General features: G+C 33.9%; 1 long non-coding RNA gene across 1 annotated transcript in view; it reads left to right on the top strand.

Annotated features, from left to right (window-relative positions):
• LOC149269858 (uncharacterized) overlaps positions 1–20,914 on the top strand; it is a 119,548-nt gene that overhangs the window by 73,628 nt on the left and 25,006 nt on the right. Inside the window, exon 4 of the long non-coding RNA XR_016269371.1 lies at positions 17,221–17,279. This is a non-coding gene — a long non-coding RNA (uncharacterized LOC149269858). The remainder of the gene's footprint in view (positions 1–17,220; positions 17,280–20,914) is intronic.

Genomic DNA, 20,914 nt, shown 5'->3' with positions numbered 1-20,914 from the left:
TAACATTTTATATAAGGCGAGAAAACGTAAGGGTTCCTGACTGGGAAACAATTGACAGAGCTGAGCTCAAAATAAAATAATAAAAATATAATAATTGCTTGTTTTATTATTATAAAATATATACAGCATTTAATAATAGTAAAATATTAATAGTAAATATAAAATAAATATGTTTTTTTTACAATTAATGAGTCAAAAGCAACCAAAAATCTAGCTAAATTTAAAGAACATTTATTTATTTTATTTTATTTTATTTCAATTTTTTTTAAATTTTATTTTATAAACATAATTTAAATATTTAGTATATTTTGGTATTGCTATCTTATCTTGATTAATAAACAAGTGTCTGCAGTCAAACCTAATTAGTTTTTAAATAAATCTTCCGGCCAAGCTCGTTAATTAGTTAAGAGTTATAAATTATTAACTCGCTCTCGCTCTCATTCGCATTGAATTTGAATAATAATTTTAAAACAAGCTGAACTGATTTATAAAAGACTCAACAGTGCTATATATAGACATACTTACATACATATTGATTGCTTTGCATTACATATACACAAAAAAAAAAAAAAATAAAAATAAAAATAAAAAGAGCAGAAATGTATTTGAGTTTTAATCCGTTTGGTCAGCCGTTTAATTAGCTGACAATGGAGGGCACACTTCAGGCTGCCTTTTAAGACAAATGACACATAACTCTCAATCTCAATCTCAATATCAATATCGATTTCGGTTTCGATTGAGATCAAAAATGTATACAAAATGTATGCCAACTGTGGCTGTGGAATGTCGCCAATGATCGATTGAACTCCCAAATACTCTGTATCAAATGGTTGACAAAACAATTGACACTATTTTGCTCTGAATGTTGATTAATTAGATTAGTGGAATTTGATTGAGGGCAGGGCCTGGGCCAGGCACAGCCTGCCTGATCGTGGGCCAGCTCCGAGATTAGCGCATCTCGAGTGCTGCTTTCCATTTTACCCAGTTATCAGATATATAGGATTTCTGTTTAGTTTTTATTTTATATAGATATGCGATTTATATATATGTATGTATATATAAGGCATGATTGCTGCGTCTCAACGTAGCTGAACAAAATACAAATATCATGCGTCGGCGAAGCGCATTTGATCCGGCATGACTTGCAGCTCGAGATTGGGTTGTTGTTGTTGTTGTCGTAGCTGTTGTTGTTGTTGTTGTTGTTGCTGGGGGCTGATGTGAAATATGCTGACTGTTTGTATCGATCGCCAAACACTTTTTGGAGTAATTTCAATTTCTTAATTCGTTGCGCTAATCTCGTGTTTCTCATGACGCTGACGCTGTGATCAATGTCTGGATCTTAGCGCTGCGATGATGCACTGACTCAGCTCCAGCTACAGCTCAGCCTCTTTGACTGTAGCTCCATATCCATTTCCATTTCCATTCCATTTCTCTCGCCTCGTGGCATTTTGTGCCGCATCATTCAAATGGAGCTCGTCGCCTGATTGGTAGTACATAAACACGCGCAAAACCCTTTTTTTTTCTTTTGGCCGAACCTTTTGAAGATGCAATGCGGCTGCTGCGACGGTTTGTCTGCTGACTGTAGGCCAATTGTCTAATAGAAATGTTTTTTTTTTTTTTTTTTAAGTATTAGCTGACACTTGGAGTGTGTGTGGATGTGTGAGTGTGTGTGTGTGACAATTGAAGGAATAATTAAATATTCCTTTAAAATTATGCATGTTTTGTTTATTTTGAAGTATAGTAAATTTATTATGTAATAAAACACATTTTTAACAAATTTAAAAAATTCATTAACAAAATATGTATTTTTTTAATTTTTATAAAAGTAACTACATAATTGGAAATATATTTTAATGTTGAATTTGAAACACAATGTCTAGTTTATAAATATATATATATATATATACTATTTTGTATTCAAACTGATTTAATGATGATTACATAAATTATTTTTCGTTAACGATTTCTAGTTCTGCTTTACATGTTTCATTAAATTGCTTCTTTTTTTTATTTTTTTATCTTGCGATTCTTTTTTTTGTTTTTTCATTTATTCTACATTAATGAATAATCAAAATTTGAACAATTATATTTCAGTTATATTTATTCTATAACTATTCTTGGCTTTGACATTTGAGGTTCAAAATTTAAATAGTTTATCATCATAGGCTAAAAAGTAAAATTGAAATTCAAGCTATGAAGCAAAACGGTTTCTTTGTTTATAGGTAAAGTGAATATGTAGTGCAAGACACTAGACTCACAGTAAAATACACTTCGCACAGCAAAGTCGCTTCGTTAATTCAGCTAGTCATCAATTGAAAAAAGAAAACTTTAACAAAAATCAATGCTACAAATTTATATTATTTCTTCTTTCTTTCAATAAGTATTTGCAAAATCTTTATTTTACAATTTAAATGTAAAATAATAATATATTTAAAAAATATAGAATAAAATAAAATATAGTTATAAACCAAAAGAATTTTAATAAATATATTATTGTAAAGTATTTTGGTAAGCAACCTACTAAATCTATTATTTATAAATAAATAAAATTATTTAAAAATAAAAAAACTATAAAAATAAAAACAAACAAAAAAATAATAATAAGGACAAATGCAATGATAAGTTATATTAAATATATTTCTTTTGCTTTTCTGCAGTGTATTTGGCATTCGTCGATTAGTTTTTATTGCCTTAGTTGTGAGACTTTCCATTTTCCATCTTTTTTTTTTCTTTTTTTTTCAGTTTGTTTTGAATTTCCCCGTCGGCTGCCTTTTTGGTGTCTAAGTCCTTCCGCTGCCTTTATCAATAAGGCTGTGAGATAAACTTGGACAGGGACTGACTTCGCTTCCTTTGCTTGGCAGCTGTTTTGCATAAATGACAGCCACACATACACGCACACATGTGACACTCACACACACACATGCACATACTCGTTGTCTCGCGTTTTCCAGCGAAGTTGAAGGTGAGGCAAAGAGTTTGCCAACCGCAGGAGGAGGCGTCTGCTCGTCTATGCCCGCCCAATGTGTGAGAATTGTGGGCGTGGGCGTTGCTTTACTAGTAGCATTCTTGTTGTTGTGTTGTTGTTGGCTGGCTGCGTATTTGGCGCTTCCTTCTTTTGCATACATGAATACGTAATTGAATTTTGCGGCGTGTTGTCAATTTCGTTCTTTCCCGCCTGCATTTCTGCCTCCTTTTTATGCTTTTTCTCTCCGTCTCTCATTTGTTATTGCTGTTGATGATGCTGTTGCGCTTTTGCTACGCGCTTGCTTTCGCATCCACTTAATTTCAATATATTTACATGTTCTTAAGTTCTGAGATGGGCTGAGCATGTGCTACCATATTTTTCCCCTTTAAAAGGAAGCTGACTTGTTGCTTTCGAATGTATTTCAGTTAAAGTTAGTGAGCAGTAAAAGTTTTATAGAGAGTAGTGCAAAGAGAAAGAGATAAGGAGAACGCGAAAATCTCTTTAATAAAAGTATGAATAAAATGTAAACTTTATTAATCATATTTATATTATTTGAATATGAACTAATTGAAATACAAATTTCTTTAAATTTTTTGTAGCTTTTAAAAATGTTAATAATATAAAAATTAAAAAAAAAGATATATACATATTTATATATATATATTTTTAGTATTTTTAAAGTTTGATAATTTAAAAAGAATTATGTAATTATTTTATTCTATATTATATATAAAATTCCGATTTTTTCGTAACTCTACGAGCTTTCGTATATCTATATATCAAGTTTAAACAGCTAAGCCTTTATGCATTTAATTTGCTCATATATTTTTACCTTTTCCATTTCGACAAAAAGTAGCATTTTGCTTACCTAAACGCTACAACTTCCCTTTCATTAGATTGAACAATTAGTAGTTGTTGATTGAAAGTCGTCTCGGTGTGCACTTTAGGTTTATCTTGACAGCCAGTCGATTGTTGCTTCGTTTCTTTTGCTTAGCTGCTCTTAACTTGTGCTTTTCGCAAGGATTACTAGTGTCATTTCGCTTGTCACTTGACTTAATTGCAATTGGCATAGAGTGAGACGAAAAGAGAGAGAGAGAGAGAGAGAGAGGGGGGGAGAAAGGCAGAGGGACAGAGACAAATGCCAGTGCAGCTTGCTGTCGACGAATTGTTGATGTGTGTGAGCTGCACTTAAAGTGGCGCGAGCTACAGCAAGAGATGAGGCCAGAATTTTAAACTTGCAACGCATGTCGCCTCTAATGCAACACGCATAACAATTATCAACAGCATCCGTCGAGGTCGTGGGTAGCTTGAAAAGATTAGCAAATTGATGTACTTAAATGTGAAACAGTCATCTCTATAATATATGACAATATAAATAATATAAAAAAATGTATACAAATATATAATATAAATATTAATCATATAAGCAATTATTAAAAATACAAAAAAAAAGTTATTATTAATATAATATACTTTTTATTTTTTATTTTTATTTATTTATTTTATTAATTAGATTTTATTACTGATTATATTATTGTTATTATTTAGATTTTAGTAATAAATATTGTATGATCTTTTATAGTTATTATTATTATCTCAAAATGTTACAATCTCAAAATTGACTGTATATATTTAATATACAATTACAAATACATTACTTATTTATTATATTTATAATTTTAATAATTTATATAAAATTATATATAAGAGATATTTTTCAAATATATGAATAATTTCGGCTCTCGCAAGAGATATGTTGCCCACCTACCGTATCCACCCACCCAGTGCTATTTGTGACATGAAGTTAAAATTAAATTATGAAAATATTTTTTAACAGCCACCGCCACAACAACAACAACAACAACAGCAAGAGCAGCAGCAGCAGTAACCCAACTCATAACGACGTGCTTGGTATGTTTAATTATATAGGATGATATTCAAAAACGAACAAATGAGATGAGTAAAAATACCGATTTTTATATGCGATGGCCGTTTAATAAAATCCAAAATTAGCGGCGCATATATGAAAAGAAGAGAGATGGATGGCAGATAGAGAGAGAGAGAGAGAGAGTGGGAAAGGGAGTGAGAGGGAGAGTGGAAGCTGTGACCGAGAGTCTGAGAACCGAGGTAGACAGTGAGACGTCATCTCGGAGATGAATTTTGAGGCATGATTCGACTTATCGGCAGCATTTATCGCTGCCAGCTGCGAGATTTCTAACACGCGATAAGACTACATTTAATTGCAGTCCAGAATGGATGATGGCTGGGTAATGGGCCCATAGTTGGGCTAGGGTATGTTTATGCCTGCCCAGCCCAGCTCAGCCCTGCACTTGGCTTGATTATGATTGCAGTTGCAGTTGAGCAACGCTGAGGAACGTTGATTGCGCGTGCAATTAGAGCGACGTTTGCTTCTACCACGCATCATCACTCACAATTTTTTAACACTTTTTTTGAGCGCGGGATGGGGAGATATTTTTTGAACTGATTTTTTTTTTTTTTTTTTTGTCGGTTGCAAGTGAGACTGAGACTGGCCGGTGGCTTAATGGCAGTTCATCAATCAGTTTGGCAGCGTTAATCATTGCCGAGAACTATTTTCCATGCCGTGTTATATTTCTCAGCTCTCAGCTTCGGCTAAAAATGCAGACGAGCATTGAGCGTCATTATTTCATCGTTTACTTGCCTCATTTATCAGCATTTTTTCCCTCTCTCTCTCTCTCTCTCTCTCTCTTTGCATTTTGCCGTCGTCCAGCTCTCTCCCTCGTCTGTCTCTCTTGCTGTGTAAACTCGCGCCCACAACTTTGATTGCTTGCCGCAATCTCTATTAGAAGAACGTTGAAACGCATTTCGACCAAAATCTTGACGTGTTTATTATACGATTTTCCTTTCGGGGTTTCTCTTCTGTAATTTAGACATTTATCTAAATGTCGACCGCATCTCTTTAAGTTTTTCGTGTGGTTGAAAATCCAAATTTTCGAAAGAAAAAGGAAAAGTTTTTTTATTTTTAAGTTAATTATTAACAAGAAATAAATAAAAAATTTAGATATATAAATATATACATATATAAATAAATATATGTGTATATAAAACAAAAATAAAAATAAAATAAAAGTTATATATAAAATATAATATGTTATTAAATTAATTTAAGTAAAATTATATAAATTTTGCATTTTAACCAACTTAAAAAATATTTTAAGGGTTAATATTTTGTAATCACGAATTTAAATTATATTAAAAAATATTAAATATTTTAAATATTTTTTTTTAAATATATACACATATTGCAAGTAAATATAGAAGTCTCTGCCAAGCAGTTGTTACACTTTCTATTTTTGACAGTTAAGTTAAGCTCCTAGAGATGTGGACAAATCCTTTTGGAAACTACTCACAGCTGTTCATAATTTGTGCTTAGTTTGCGAAAAAAAAAAAATAAAGAAAAAGGAAGGAATATATAAAAAATAAAACTCGATAAATCAGCGCTAAAAAAAAGGAGCTCAAATGCACAAAGATTTAGCGCTAAATTGAATCTGACACTAGAGCCAAGTGAAATATCGATGAATGGCTTTTGGGGGTCATTTGATGGCATTAGCCGCTCATGAGGCGCTCAACAATTGAGCCGCTCAAATTAACGCACGCAGCTCTTGGAGTAACGCCGTAAAAAATGACAAGTGCAAGCGAGCCCCGAAGAGCAAACAGAACAGAGAGAAACCTCTGGCAAAGGGTGCATAAATTTAACAAAATGTAGCGCAACGATTTCTAACCTAGGGTAAAGGCCAAGCAACCCCAGCATCGTGGCGAGGGTTGGCAGTGGCTTTTGGGTGGGCTGGGTTTCGGTTACGGTTTTTGGTTTTTGGTTTTTGGTTTTTTCGGTTTTGGGTCGCTGCAAGTGCGTAAAGTGTGGGAGTTGGATATATGTATGTATGTGTCTATATGGGTCGTTACCAAGTGCTTATGGGTTTGACTTTTCATTTGATTTAATTTGCTATGGATCGAGGGGAGCGAGCTGCCTGCCTGCCACTGGCCCCCGGGATTAACTGTTAACTTTTGCCACACTCATCAGAAACAATAAAATCAAATAAAAATTCTTTACGCCTACTTAGATTTAATGTCTTGTGGCAGTTCGCACTCAATCAGCAACTCAGAGGGTAGTTTTGCACAATATAGTGTAGTGTAGGGCTATGAATGTGAAAAATAGCTATGAAAATTTGCGGCAAATTTTAACTATGGAAATACAATATTGCAATTGTCAATTTAGATTTTAGAAAATGTTGGTGTATAAATATATTTTAGGGATAATATTTAAACATGATTATATATATATATATAAGATATCGTAGAGCAAATAACATTTTGATAAAAAAAAATAATAATAATAATAAATAAATAAATAAATAAATACAAAAATTGATTTATTTTTTAAAGTACTTGTTTTGTTTGCGCATGTATTTTTATACAGATTTTAAACAAACGTTATTTTAATAATGAACCATACAATAGGATTTTGAATGCTTTAACTATTTACTGCTTTGATTTTTATCTTTCAATCTTTAATATATATATATATATTTTTTTTTTAATGTAATTTTTAATTTTTAGACTATTTTTTTTTTTTTTTTTTTTTTAATTTCTCTAAAAATTGTAAAGTAAGACGCTTTTTTGGTTTTATTTTCATCATTCAATATTAAAATTTAATATTTTAATAATAATATTTTTGCACATATTTATATAAAAACTTTTAATTAATACGCAAATATGATGTTAATTAAATTTGCATATGCGATTAAAATGTATCCATATATAAATATATATTTTAAGATATTTGCAACGCTTTCTCTTGAGCTATAAACAAGCTGATCTTGTGAGCCTCGCTATATAAAATAATAAAATAGAAATATATTAATACATAGTCTAAGCTTTCTCTCAACTCAATGCACAGTGCCTGTAAGACATAAATATACGCCCACGCCTTGAACTGTCTATTGGCAACAGGCAATAGTCAACCTGGCCACAATTTGCAATCTGTTGTTTGTTTTGCTCATTTAATATTTTTTTATATTTCGGAAAATAAGTTCATGTGGTTGCTAAATTGAAGCCTTTTTTTGCATATGTCGAGGCCAAGCTACAAAAAAAAAGGAATCTTGTAAAACCGCAAAACCTTTTTGCCTGCTGTGCCAATTCATTTGAGTATAATTTGCGGTTGCCAGCAACAGCAGAAGCAGCAACAGCAACAGCAGCGGCACTTGTTGACCTGAAGGATCACAGAAACGACACCGATTTTGATTTAAAAGTCTAGGAGTTGGTTTATTGCATAGTCATTACAAAGTGATTTGATGGCTGCCACCGTTTGCTGTTGTTTGTGGTCTATAGAGCAAAAGACCAGCTGCCGCTGCCGCTGCCTCTGCTGCTGCTGCTGCTGTTGCTTTGTCACATTTGCCATGCGGTCGAAAATCAACTCGCAACACGAATCGACTTTCGTGCCAATCACGCTAATAACTGTGTCACTGGCGTAGTAGCACGCAAAAAGCGTCACTAAGCTGCTGCTGCGGCTTCAACGGCTGCCAAAGACCTTGGAAGATGTCAGTTGGGCCAATTAGAGCGCGTATAGAACTGCAAAGAGTTTGGCTTACTTTCTCCGGCCAATCGGACAATGACAAATTTCTGTTTGCAATTTGATTTTATGTGTGTATGTATTTATTTTGATATTTTGTATTTTGCTGGCAACTTAATTTGTGATTATTTTGCCAGACGCCGTTACGGTCGTGTTTCCATCATCTAAGCGGCTTACAGCCGCTGCCCTGCCGCCGGTTGGGCACTTCACCTAGACAGGCGGACGACCGCACGGCGGCTTTAATTAACAGCTCATCAAGATGAAGTTGTTCAACATTAATTACACACTCGTATGCCGAGAGTGGCGGCAACGGTAGTGCCGCACAGCCCCACTCACATTCACATCAAAATGCCATTTTGAAGTTCGAGCTAAACAGCAATAAGCTGGAGTAGTAGTAAGACAGCAAAAGAGATTGAGTGAGGGAGAGGGAGTGAGGGTGTTGGAGGTCCAATCAATGCGCAGATGAGACTGCGGCATGCGAATCATCTATCTATCCATTCAAATCATAACGCAAAACGAAAGACTTAGGCAACGAACTTGACTGGCATGTTTGTATGTGTATATGGATATCTGTGCGTGTGAGTGTGTGCCTTGAGAGTAAAGATGAGAGACAGAAAGAGAGGAGGAGAGAGAGAGAGAGAGAGAGAGAGAGAGAGAGAGAGAGGGCATGGGTAAGTCAGAGAGCGAGGCATATCACTAAGCCATTCGCATTTAAATTTGTTTTGGAAAATACATTATATATAGTATGGGTAGTTCCTATTGTTGGGCAAGATATACTATATTTTACATGATATATTTTATAATTATATTTGTGAATGAATTTATTTTATAGTAAAATACAGAGTAGTAGTAAAATAAAAATAAATAAATTAGTAAAATATCAAAAATAATTTTGTTTTATTTTTTAATTTTTTGTTTTGCTAAATATAATTAGATTCAATAAGCATAGAGTTCTGTTTTATCTTTGTTTTTATATGTATTGTTGTGCAGTTTAGTAAACTAATATAAATGATATTTGTAAATGATATTTCTATGTATATTTAGGTAAAGTTTGATTTGCCTAAAATTTTTTATAAAGTGTTTATCTTTATTAAAACTTTTTTGTTTTCATATGAAAGTGGGTTTATTTTTATTTACTATTATATATTTTATCTATAAACTATTATATATTTTATCTCTCATTAAAATATCATGTCATTTATATTTTACCTCTCCACTTCCAATTTCATTTAAAATTTATTTATCTATTTCCTATGCAATAATTCCCAGCAAGTGCATAGCTGTTATTCAGTTTGCTTATCAGGCAGTCTCATCTAAAGCTTTCAGTTTACATACCGCCCTCGCGAACCACTTGTTTTGCTTTTCTCACACACACCCACACCTGCTCGCACACACACACACGCACACACCTATGAGTAAAGACAACAATGTGTAAATCGATTCATCGTTTGATGCGAACGATCTCGAAATGCGGTTGCTTCGTTGCTGCTGCTGCTGCTGCTGCCGTTGCTGTTGCTTCGGCTGCTGTTGATGATAATGATGATGATGATGATTTGGTGATTTTCTTTATTATTATTACTGTTTTTAACCAACTTCTTATTACAACGAGTTGTGTTTTTTTCTCTCTCTCTCTCTCTCTCTCACTATCTTCCTCCCTCTCTCTCTCTCTCTGGCAACACACTCGAAAGGTGTTGAAGACTTGGCGGTGCCAGATAAAAGGCGCTACAGAAATTGCTTACGGCCCCACCAAAAAAAAAAAAAAAAAATTTTATATATGAGATCAGAAATGAAGAAAAAAATAAAAACAGGCCAACAGCTCACTCAGAGCTGGCGTCTCACTGACTCCAGCTGACGCGGAATATTTAAAAAGAAAAACACGCAGTAAACTACCGTTCGATGTAGCTTAAAAGAGATAGAGCAAGCGCGAAAGAGAGGGAGGGAGAGTGTTTAAGAAAAAAAGTAGGCAGTAAGGCGTTAATTGCTCATTATTGGGCACACTTCATGTCACACAGCAAAACGCAGATGCAGATGGAGCTGGCGATGCAGAGACAGTGGTGAAGAGAGGGAGGGAGAGTGAGAGAGATTGCCAGCAAGGAGGCGTATGCTGATTGAGCTGTCCATATGAAGCTTAAGGCGATGACGCGCTCGACTCAGGCGCGCACTCGAAGCCAAGTGCTAAATTACATAGTTTTTCAAGTGGAAAAACTCAAGAAATTAAGTTTAGGCTGCTGCTGCTGTTGCTGCTGCCGCTGTTAATTGTATGTTGAATCCGTCTGTGTGTGTGTGTGTGTAGCTGTTGCTGTTTGCTGCATTTTAGATGGACAGCACGTCCGGGCTGGTTTCAGGCTGGCTTGCCAGGTCCACTACGGTCCGCTTGGGTGCGCAGCTGCTGCTGCGACGGCGGTGAAAAATCTAAGCACAACGCTGACTTGAGTTTGACTTTAATTGCTCTTGACAGTCATCACTGTCAGCCGGCCAACTGGTGCATGCTGGGGCATGCGGCAGGCAGCATGTGGCATGCGGCATGCGGCAGGCGGCAGGCGGCCAGCGGAATGGAGCACTGAGCTATGCCGTTTGCCAATCTCGCAGCTCCAATCAACATGCGCTTGTCCAGGCCATGGCCAGAGCCAACAACTGCCTGACTGGCTGACTGGTTGGCTGCCTCTTGCCTAATACGGACGCCATTTTGCAGCGTCATTTGCGTTAATGGCGGCAACGAAGCCGTCTTCAATTTTATTTCTTATTCGCCATTTGATTTGGTCTGGCTACGAGCCACTGCTCCGCCGTTTGTTTCACAGCCATATAATTAAAAGAAAATTAAGTTAGCTCGCCGTCGCTCTACAGCTCAGCTACTGATAGTTGAGTTGCTTGGATTGCGTATATATTGATAAACGAATATATATATATGTATATGTATATGTATATAGAGAGATACTAAGAAGTGTTCGAAGCAATCGAAGTTAATATATTCCCTTGTCTTTTTCTTCTTTAAGTATGTTTTGCTTATGCTTTTTGCAGCTTTCTCTTAGTAGATCCAGCAGGCTTTCCTTAGACATGTGATCCCCAAGCTTACTTTTTAAAGAGCTATAAATGACAAGAGTGGAGAGTGTAGTAGTGTCACTAGTAAACATCCAGTTCACTTAACTGATTTTCATTTTAATATCCAGTATTTTCTCATAAATTGTATACCATCTTATATATTTAACCTTCTTAGCTTTGTGATCATTCCTTTCAAATGAGCAAATTTTATATAAACTTCGGGATCTGCTCAATCTTCTTCTGCAACTCATCTCCTATTCTGATTATTTATTATTTTCACTGTTTTCTAGGCACAATTTTCCGTTAACCTTCTCGATTTGTATGCTCCTTATCGAATGCAATATTTTAAAAGCTCACGAGCTGCCAAATACCTCCTTTTAAGTAAGACATTACGTATTTATTGCTCAACTCAACACTTTTAACATATTTAGCTCTCAAACATCTCAGTTCTAGCAAACAGTGCATTTTTTTCTCATCTTTATTCCTGAACTTAATACTCTTCAAATAATTAGCGTTCCTTATTTTAGCTAACAGTGAAACTTATTAAATGGAATTTCAATCTGATCAACTTGAAATGCGTGATGATTAAATTTTCATTTATTCCACTCAATATGCATTCTCTTTCCATGAGTCTCTGACAAATGTATGGCAAATTTAGGACAATTCCCTTACTATGTAAGGTATTGCAAATATTTTTTCATTCCATTTCGTCTCTCGTATATTAAGCATAAATCTAAATTTTCGCTTTGCTCAGCTTTGCTCAATAAGAGCAGCACTTCATAATATATACATATAGATCTAGTTATACTAATAAAAACTCTATCAAATGTTAAAGAACCCCATTGCAACACCATTCTCTTGTCAACAGATTATTCTCGTAGAACTTCTCTTACTGCCCTCTCTCTCTCTCTCTCTCTCTCTCTCTCTGTTCACATTTGGCGCCATGTCAACGCAGCTGTTAATGTGCTAATAATGTCACCCGAACGCCACACAGCGGCACTAAAGTTTTGACAAAAACAAATGCTTCCATATCCACATAATGCTGCTAATATGCTAATTTTATTTTTGTTTTATTTTCTATTTTTTACTTTTCGAGCAACAACCGTGAGGCAGTGCCCGATGACTATCAAAGCATATTTTAATGATCATAATTTTTTTTAAACCAGCTGTCCAGCTGTCTAGTAAAGCGATTCGCTACGCCTCGGCTCGCTTTGGTTTATTGAACAAGTTCAGTGAGGCTTGTTTCATATTTGTTTTTCTTCTCTCTTTTTTTTTATGTCTGCATGTTAATACCCTAATTGTATTTGAAAATTGTCACAAATGTGGCATGACTATTGAAAGGGTACTAAATAGAGGTGAAGTGGAAGTGGGTAAGCTTATGACAATCTTTATTTATTGTTATTTATTTAGTTTTTCTAGTATAGTAAAGAATTTTAGTGGAAAAGTAAGAAATATTATACAACATATTTACTTTTTTATAATTTAGAATATGTATAAAATGTAATAAATGAGTATAAATGTAACCATCCTTTTTTTAATTCAAAATTAAAAATATATTAATGATTCATTTATCGAAAAATTACTTATTTATAACAATCTTTAATAAATATATTTCTACTAAATAATATACGATTTCTGCTTAAAGTTTGTAATGACTCTTCTAAAAAAATGTTTTAAGGTCATTCTTTTTATTTTAATAAAATATATATTAATTAATTATTAAGGTATTCATACTTCGATCTATGGCCATTCCACATATTTCACCCATTTTTTGCTGTACATTTATCTCATTGTTTAAAGTTAGTTGTAAAACAAGGCACAACGACAACAAATGAGCGCACATTAATTACAAACACAAACCGGCAATTTTTTTTGAAAGCGCCTAAAAAGATTTTAAAATATTTATTTTTTGCATTATAATAAAATTTATTTATAGAGTCATACAAATATATATATACATGCGCATAATGTAATTATTGTCACTAAAAACAAAAAACTGTAACGGTTTGTGGAAACAACATCAATTATGAAAAATGCGCATAAATTCGATGAAAAGTTTAATAAATTAACACAATTAACGAGTTGCCAAATGGCATGCACATAAATAAAACTATTCAATAATTCAATGAGGGAGGCTAAAAATATAAGAAGTGATTAAACAAGAAAACAAAAACAACAAAAAACTCTTTGACAAATTTGCAAACATTAAATAAAATCAAAAGCTTTAAAAATATTTTCCTATTTTTATGCGTCATCAGCTGCAAATTTAAATATTTGCTGTTGTTGTGGTCAAGCGAAAGACCCGTTTTAGCTAGCCTCCGGTGCTTTTGGACAGATGATCTTGTAATAATATGTATTTATTAGCAACGGCTTGGTCTCCATTAACTTTATCTCGCTCAATTTATCAACATCAGCTCCGAAATTGGCTCGTTTGTCAAAGGCCACTTGCCGATGCTGCTGGCGCTTCTGCTGGGGCTTCTGCTTCTGCTTCTGCTACTGCTGCTTCTTCTTATCAATGGTAGCGCTTTAGATTTAATGAGCGCCATTGATTTGGGGTAACGGTATTTCAATTTTGGCTAAGGGCAGATGTTGTTGGCTCAGCTTTTGTTGCTGCCAATTTGCACACCTTCGAAATGCTTTCATTCCAAATATTCCAATTAATCACTGTGGTCGGTAAATTTTGACTTCTGATTTTTGGCAATAATAATTAGGATTTTGTAAAATATCCTGTCAAACACTGCTTAAACTTTTGTATCATCTATATATAATATTTTTATAGCATAAAAAATTTTATAAATAAATACTTTAACTAAGCCTTGAAATTCAATTAATATGGATAAAAATTGTAATTTCATAAAAGCTTAAGAATAATAAAAATTATTATTATTTTGTATTTTATAATTAATTATTTTAATATTATTTTATTTTTTATATAATAATAAAAATATAGTCTATGAACTTAGTTAATAATTATAATAATAATAATAATAATAATTAATAAATAATTTTTTGTATGTAAACAAATTATTTATGTATAAAATTATTTAAAAAAATTTTTTTATAGTTTTTTAAAATATTTGCTTTTATTTTCTTTATTTATTTTTTCAACTAATAAAATTTTCTAAACAGTATGTTACATACAAAATATTTTGAATATATTTAAATATAATTATACTTTTCATTTTATTTTTGATAATCATATTCCTATCTCACAGATAACTTTTCACGCATCTCAGACTTTCCTCCGTCTTCTCTGTTGATATGCGAACACAGCTGTTGATTATTGCTTTAGCACTCAATAAATTCAGGTATAGCAAAACTAACAGTCGATAAATAAAAATGGTCTATCATGCGAGCATAAATAAGACGAAGAAGAAAAAATTATCTCTTTGAAATTCCAGAAAGATGAAACAAATTTTCAGACATTAGTCGCTGTCAATATTTTTCTCAGCCGTGGGGGCAACCTCCTCCCGTTGTCCATTTTTTCTCTCTTTATTTTTGTGACAAAAATTGTAAATGCGCATACGAAATTATTCAAATGCGTTAAGTTATGAAGTTATCACGATGGCACTGGGACGGACCCTGACAATGGATATATATGTATGCATATAGATATGTGTGTATTCCTGCTGCTATCTATGGTTCATGTCTCTGTTGGCGGGGGTCAGGGGTCGGAGGTCCATTGGGTGCCCGGCCGGTCCGAGCGCGTGTATCCATTTTGAATAGGGTATTTGTTTTTGTGCGCTACAGTTTCGTTGACCGACTGCTAAACATTTATTTATGAGGTATTAGACAGCCTGTGGTGCGACTCTGGCTACTCCTCCTCCCATCAACATCGACTTTGCTGCCTATTTTGACAGCAACAAGTTGGATAGCAAATATATGAACGGACAGCCTATAAACTGTCGCGCTGTAGCCGCTTACCGCTTACCGCTTACCCCTTGCTCTTGCCCTTGCCCTTGCCCGCTGGCCGCTGGCCGCTTCGTTTTGGTACATATTTCATCGATTAATTTGAAAGATGAAGTTATGAAGAACGCTGAAAGGCATCACATTTGAATATTTGATTGGGTCGCAGGTCTCTTCCATATGCACAATCCATAAATTTTGTGGATTGTTTGAATTGCTTTTAAATGTGGCGTGAAACGGTTTGTGACTTGGAAAGTGTTAAAAAAAATAAATAAATTACAAAAACGAAACAAACTCTTGAATAGGTTTCGCCAGCTGCCAATTGGCAATCAAAAGCCCCGTGCCAAGCAAAACAAGCTACGTGACTTTAGCAGGTGTTCAATATTTTTCTTCATTTTTGGATCGCACGTCTCGCCTAAACGGAAACAACCAAAGTAGTCAAAAATATGTCTACATACGAGCATATAACATTTATATGTATAATTGTATTTGCTTTTTTTGGGTCTCGGTCAAGGGTATGCGCAGAGTTCGAGCAAGTAATTTTAGTTGGCTTAGGTAATGGTAGTCAGTAAAAGCAGGGCTCTGTCCGGCGAGTACAGATATATGACTTACATATATGTGACGGAGCTAATTGATGACCTTCTATTGTAATTTGAGTACCTTTTGGCTCAGCTCCCGACTGGCTGGCTCTCACAATTTGCTTTTCCAAAAGTTGCTCTTCCTTGAACCGAGTGATCTGTCGTGTTGATCATCGATGGACAGACACCTTCGTGAGACTCTCTACTTCTAATCGAATTCAGTTCGTTTATCGAGGGGCATACACAACACTCGGGACAACATCTAGCAACAGTCTCTCTCTTTCTCTCTCTTTCTCTGTTAATTAATGCTTACTTAAACTCACTCGGATAATGCGAGCATCGCTTGCAAGAGAGTTTTACAATAGACTTAAATACTTGACTACAGTTTTGCTATGTCTGCTTATGTCAAAACACAATTTAACTCAAGAGAACTATCGTCTGACAGATATTAATATCAGCTATCTCTGCACTATTCGCTTTTCTTCTCTAGGAGCATATGGAAAAAAACGACCAATTGCATCTAGCATTATTTTCAAGATGTTTGGGATATTAATAGAGAGCAAGATGAGAGTAAGCTTGAGCTAATATGCCCGCTCCTACGAATTCACAATTCACTCAAGGCAAATTCCGTTCTTCTTGATCCTATTTATAATGTCACTCAAATATGTCAAATATGTCACCTTGGAAAAATTTCACATAATTACTTTCTTAGCTAAGGCATAAATTGAGCCGCTGTTAACTTAAAACATTAACTTAAAAAATTAAATGACATCATTTAATATAAATTATTTAAGTATACTACAAAGCCAATCGGGAATCAATTGATATATATAACGAATACGAATTTTCAATAAGTTAGTTATACCATATGTTTAGATGGTCTCAACAATGACATAGATAACTAAAAATGTATGGATTTTAGAAATGATGCTTTGATAGCTCTTAGCATTATTATACAAAACAATTCCCCAACAAAAAATTTCTTAGTTTTTATAGCCTAAACATAATCTAAAACTCTATTTTGAGTTACAATGTCCAACCTGTCGCTTGGCGATAAAACTTTACTTAGTTTTCCTTTGTGATTTCCACTCCAAGTTTATGCATCGTTTCTTATTATCTTTCAGATGCTGGAAGACCCCGCGAACATGCAACAGTTAAAGTTAAACTTAAGACTTGTCAACAGGTAAGATAAAAAAAGACTCTAAGCAACTCTCTAATTCACACTAAATGCACATTACACTCGGCTGGCACCAATTCAGCTGATTAACTATTGACACACTCGCTATATCTATACCTTTACCTATATATATCGAGTGATCTGTTAACTCTAGGCACAATCGATGCACACAACTGCATTAAGACATAAATAACTTTGATGGTCACTTTTAATGGAGCTTATCAGATTTGTAGAGAATTCCTTCGCCCAAGCAAGCGACAACAACTTAATTTTCTCGCCTCGACATCAAAACTTGGCACTCTTTATGACCACAGATAAATCAATGCCAGACATCGTGGCGTTCCAATCATGATGAAAGCCACAGCGCTTGGGTCAAAGGCAACAGATCATAGAAGCTAACTGTAAACGTAGAACAGACTACGATATAGTGAGTGAGTGAGAGAGAGAGAGAGCAAGTGTGTGCGTGTGTGATGCTTGCTTAATTTAAATTTACAAGAGGTTTGCCTCTCCAGCTTCAACTACTTAACGCAGCCATTACACGATCGGGTTCCATTTCCAAGCGGCGATCGTTTGTGTTTCGTTATTTCTCTTCTTCTTCTTCGACTCTTTTTTTTTTTTTTTTTTTTGTAACTTCATTACTGCACTCCACGTCCAGGCCGAGCCGAGCAACTCATCTCATCTCAGCCTCATCTACTGCTCAAAGTCAAGTCGAGACTGCGACTCAGTTGAACCCGTTTTGGTTTTCTTTTTTTTTTTTTTTTTTTTTTTTTTGTGGCTCTGGTTGGCTTCGGTTTCGTTTCATTTTTCGAGCACTCGTGCACTAATGACACTTTAATAAATCATTCGAAAGGTGAGACATCGAGTGCAAGTTAAAGTTGATGATGGGCCACGCAGCAGCTCTCTGCATAAAGACGTCGAAAAATACGAAACAAAAATACTAAAACAAAACACCAAAAACAAATCAACCAAATGAGAAATGTGGTTAGCTTTCTGCTCAGTGGACGACAGAGTACAAATAGTCGTCTGATATTTTATGGCTAGAATCGGCAGACATGACCCTAGAAAAACCTTTCTACAATATACATATATATTATGCATGTATATATTATGCATGTATGTCTGTGTGTAAATCAGTTATGTAAATCAGCAAAAAATGTATTATTGATTTATTTTCTCAACAGAATGCAAATATCATGGTCCTTGACATTTTAAATATTTTTTAACATTTATGGAATGCATAAGAAAAGCTGAATTTAATAAGTAAATTTTCTATGTGCTTTTAATAAAAAATAAATAAATTGTGTACATTTTGTAACTTTAAAAATTTTTGTTAAATTCTTTAGAATTTTATGTAAATAGAGTATATAATTGCATAAAAAAAAAATTAAGACGAATTTTTTCTGCTGGCTGAACTATGCTATACAAAAAATATATTTTTATTCTATACAATAATTATATATAGCAATTATTAATTTTTGCTTTTGACAAAAATTGTTATTTTTTTTAATACTTAGTATATGTATCTAGTGTATATAATATTTTAAATTAAACTACAGTAATTGCTGATGTTATATAATGCACAAAAAGCAATCGTCTGAACAAGAAAACAAACGCAGAGATCCGTGTTGAAAATCATGTAGGCAAAAGCTACTTATTAACATTTTCTCGTTGACGTCTTATTAATACTTCACACCTTTTTCTTCGATCTCGAAATCGATCGTTATTTTATGAAAATTAGTCGACGCGCCGCCAAAAGCGACTAAAAAAGCAAAGACAACAAAAATGTGAAGCTGATAAAGCGAGCTCGAGAATATAAACCGGAACGCAGAACGAAAACAGAACTTAAAAAAAAAAAAAAAAACTTATATATATGTGTGTGTATGTATACATGTATATATATGCTTGACATCTGTCAGGGGCACTGGAGCAGGGTCGGGACGTGACAGATGCGCCTCGAAAAATTCGACAGCCATTAGCTTGTTGGCTTATTGAATCTTTATGAGCTGTGTGTCTTTGGAGCCGGCCGACTCGTTTGTTTCAATATTAATTAGTGAATGTGCTTTTGCTGGCTTATTAAGTATGCGAAAGATCAATATAAACACAAATTTAAATTACGGCAGCACAATTTACTTCTCTCCCTAATATATTCAAAATATATGTCGACACGATGCTGCTGTGAAAACAGAACATAATGCATGGACCGTATCTAGCAGACGATCGTCGGTCTAACGGCCAGATATGCCACATATTAAAAGCACGCATAAATTGTATTATGAATTGCATATTAATTCTGAAATAATCTTTATTTATAATACACACACATACATATATGCTGCATGGCTTCATATATTTCTATATCAGTCGCTGGGTTCAATGAAAGAGAACTTCTTAGCTAGAAAATTCGATGAGGCTTGTGAATGAATTTCAAATTCAAATTCTTTGATTATTCTGTTTGCGTTTCGCGAGACTTTGTTTAATTTATTCCTGGTATAATTTTAATGAATATTTATTTGTATACAACTTTTTTATTTTTATATTAAAAAGTCAATCAAGGCAAATATTAATATGCTAAATATGTTAAAATGCAAAAAATTAATATGTTGATTATATGATTGAATAAGACAACGATTGATATAATAAATGAAATAATCATTAAAATTATTCATTCAATTATTTAAACAATAAAATTGAGATAATCAAAAATAAATATAAATAAACAAAATGGTTTATAATATAAGTATATATATTGAAAATACTGTAGTATAAAAAAACAAATATAAAATTAATTTTTTTGTTTATTGTATTATTAAAAAAAAAAAAAAATTATTTATCTATTTTTGGACAAAATTAAAAACACACATTTTTTAATATATAAATTTTTAAAATTCTTGTTAACTATAAAATAGTGAAAAAAATAGATAACTCAAACTTCAACAATAAAAAATTATTTAATATTTTAGAACATTAACAATTACTAAAATAAATATGCCTATCTGCCGACTAACTACACAACTTATATTAGAGCCATATACATATATATACAAATATTTATAAATTTACTTATAAACAAATTTCCCCGACTAACAGCCATTCTCTATCCTTATAAATCTAAACAATAAACTTAACCAGCCAACACATGTCGAGGCTAGCTTTAAAAAAAAAAAAAAAAAAAAAACTACAAATACCAGGACACGTTCCGTTTGTCTGCACTGCGCGTAGCAGGCTTTTGCCGCTGGGCTCATAAATCAGCTTTATAAATATACTTTAACTAGATGATTTGGCATATTTGCGCACATTATTTGGGAGCTCTTTAAATGGCCATGACTGTCGAAAAGAGAAAAAAACATTTGTCATATAAGCGATGGTCGGGATGGTCGGGATGCCTGCCTCCCAAATTACCATGCAAAATGCTGCATCATGCCAGGAGCAGGAGTAGGGTGTGGTGGAGGGGGAGGGAGTAGGCAGCGGCAGGAGTAGCAGGCGACGATGTCTAACTGCCTGGCTCGTTAATGTCCTCGTCGTTGTCCTTTTCCTTTTCCTGTGCCTGCTGCCTGTTGCCTGTTGCCCGTTTGCCCGTTTGTCGTCTCTGAGTCTGTGTTTGTGACTAATGCGAACACCTGAAACGTCACAGGATGCGCACA

Source organism: Drosophila arizonae, chromosome 3, assembly GCF_054131065.1.
Source record: "Drosophila arizonae isolate 15081-1271.41 chromosome 3, UAZ_ARI_1.0, whole genome shotgun sequence".
Taxonomy (NCBI): Eukaryota; Metazoa; Arthropoda; class Insecta; order Diptera; family Drosophilidae; genus Drosophila; species Drosophila arizonae.
Note: the sequence above shows the minus strand (reverse complement) of the source record. Positions and strands in the feature narration are given on the sequence as shown.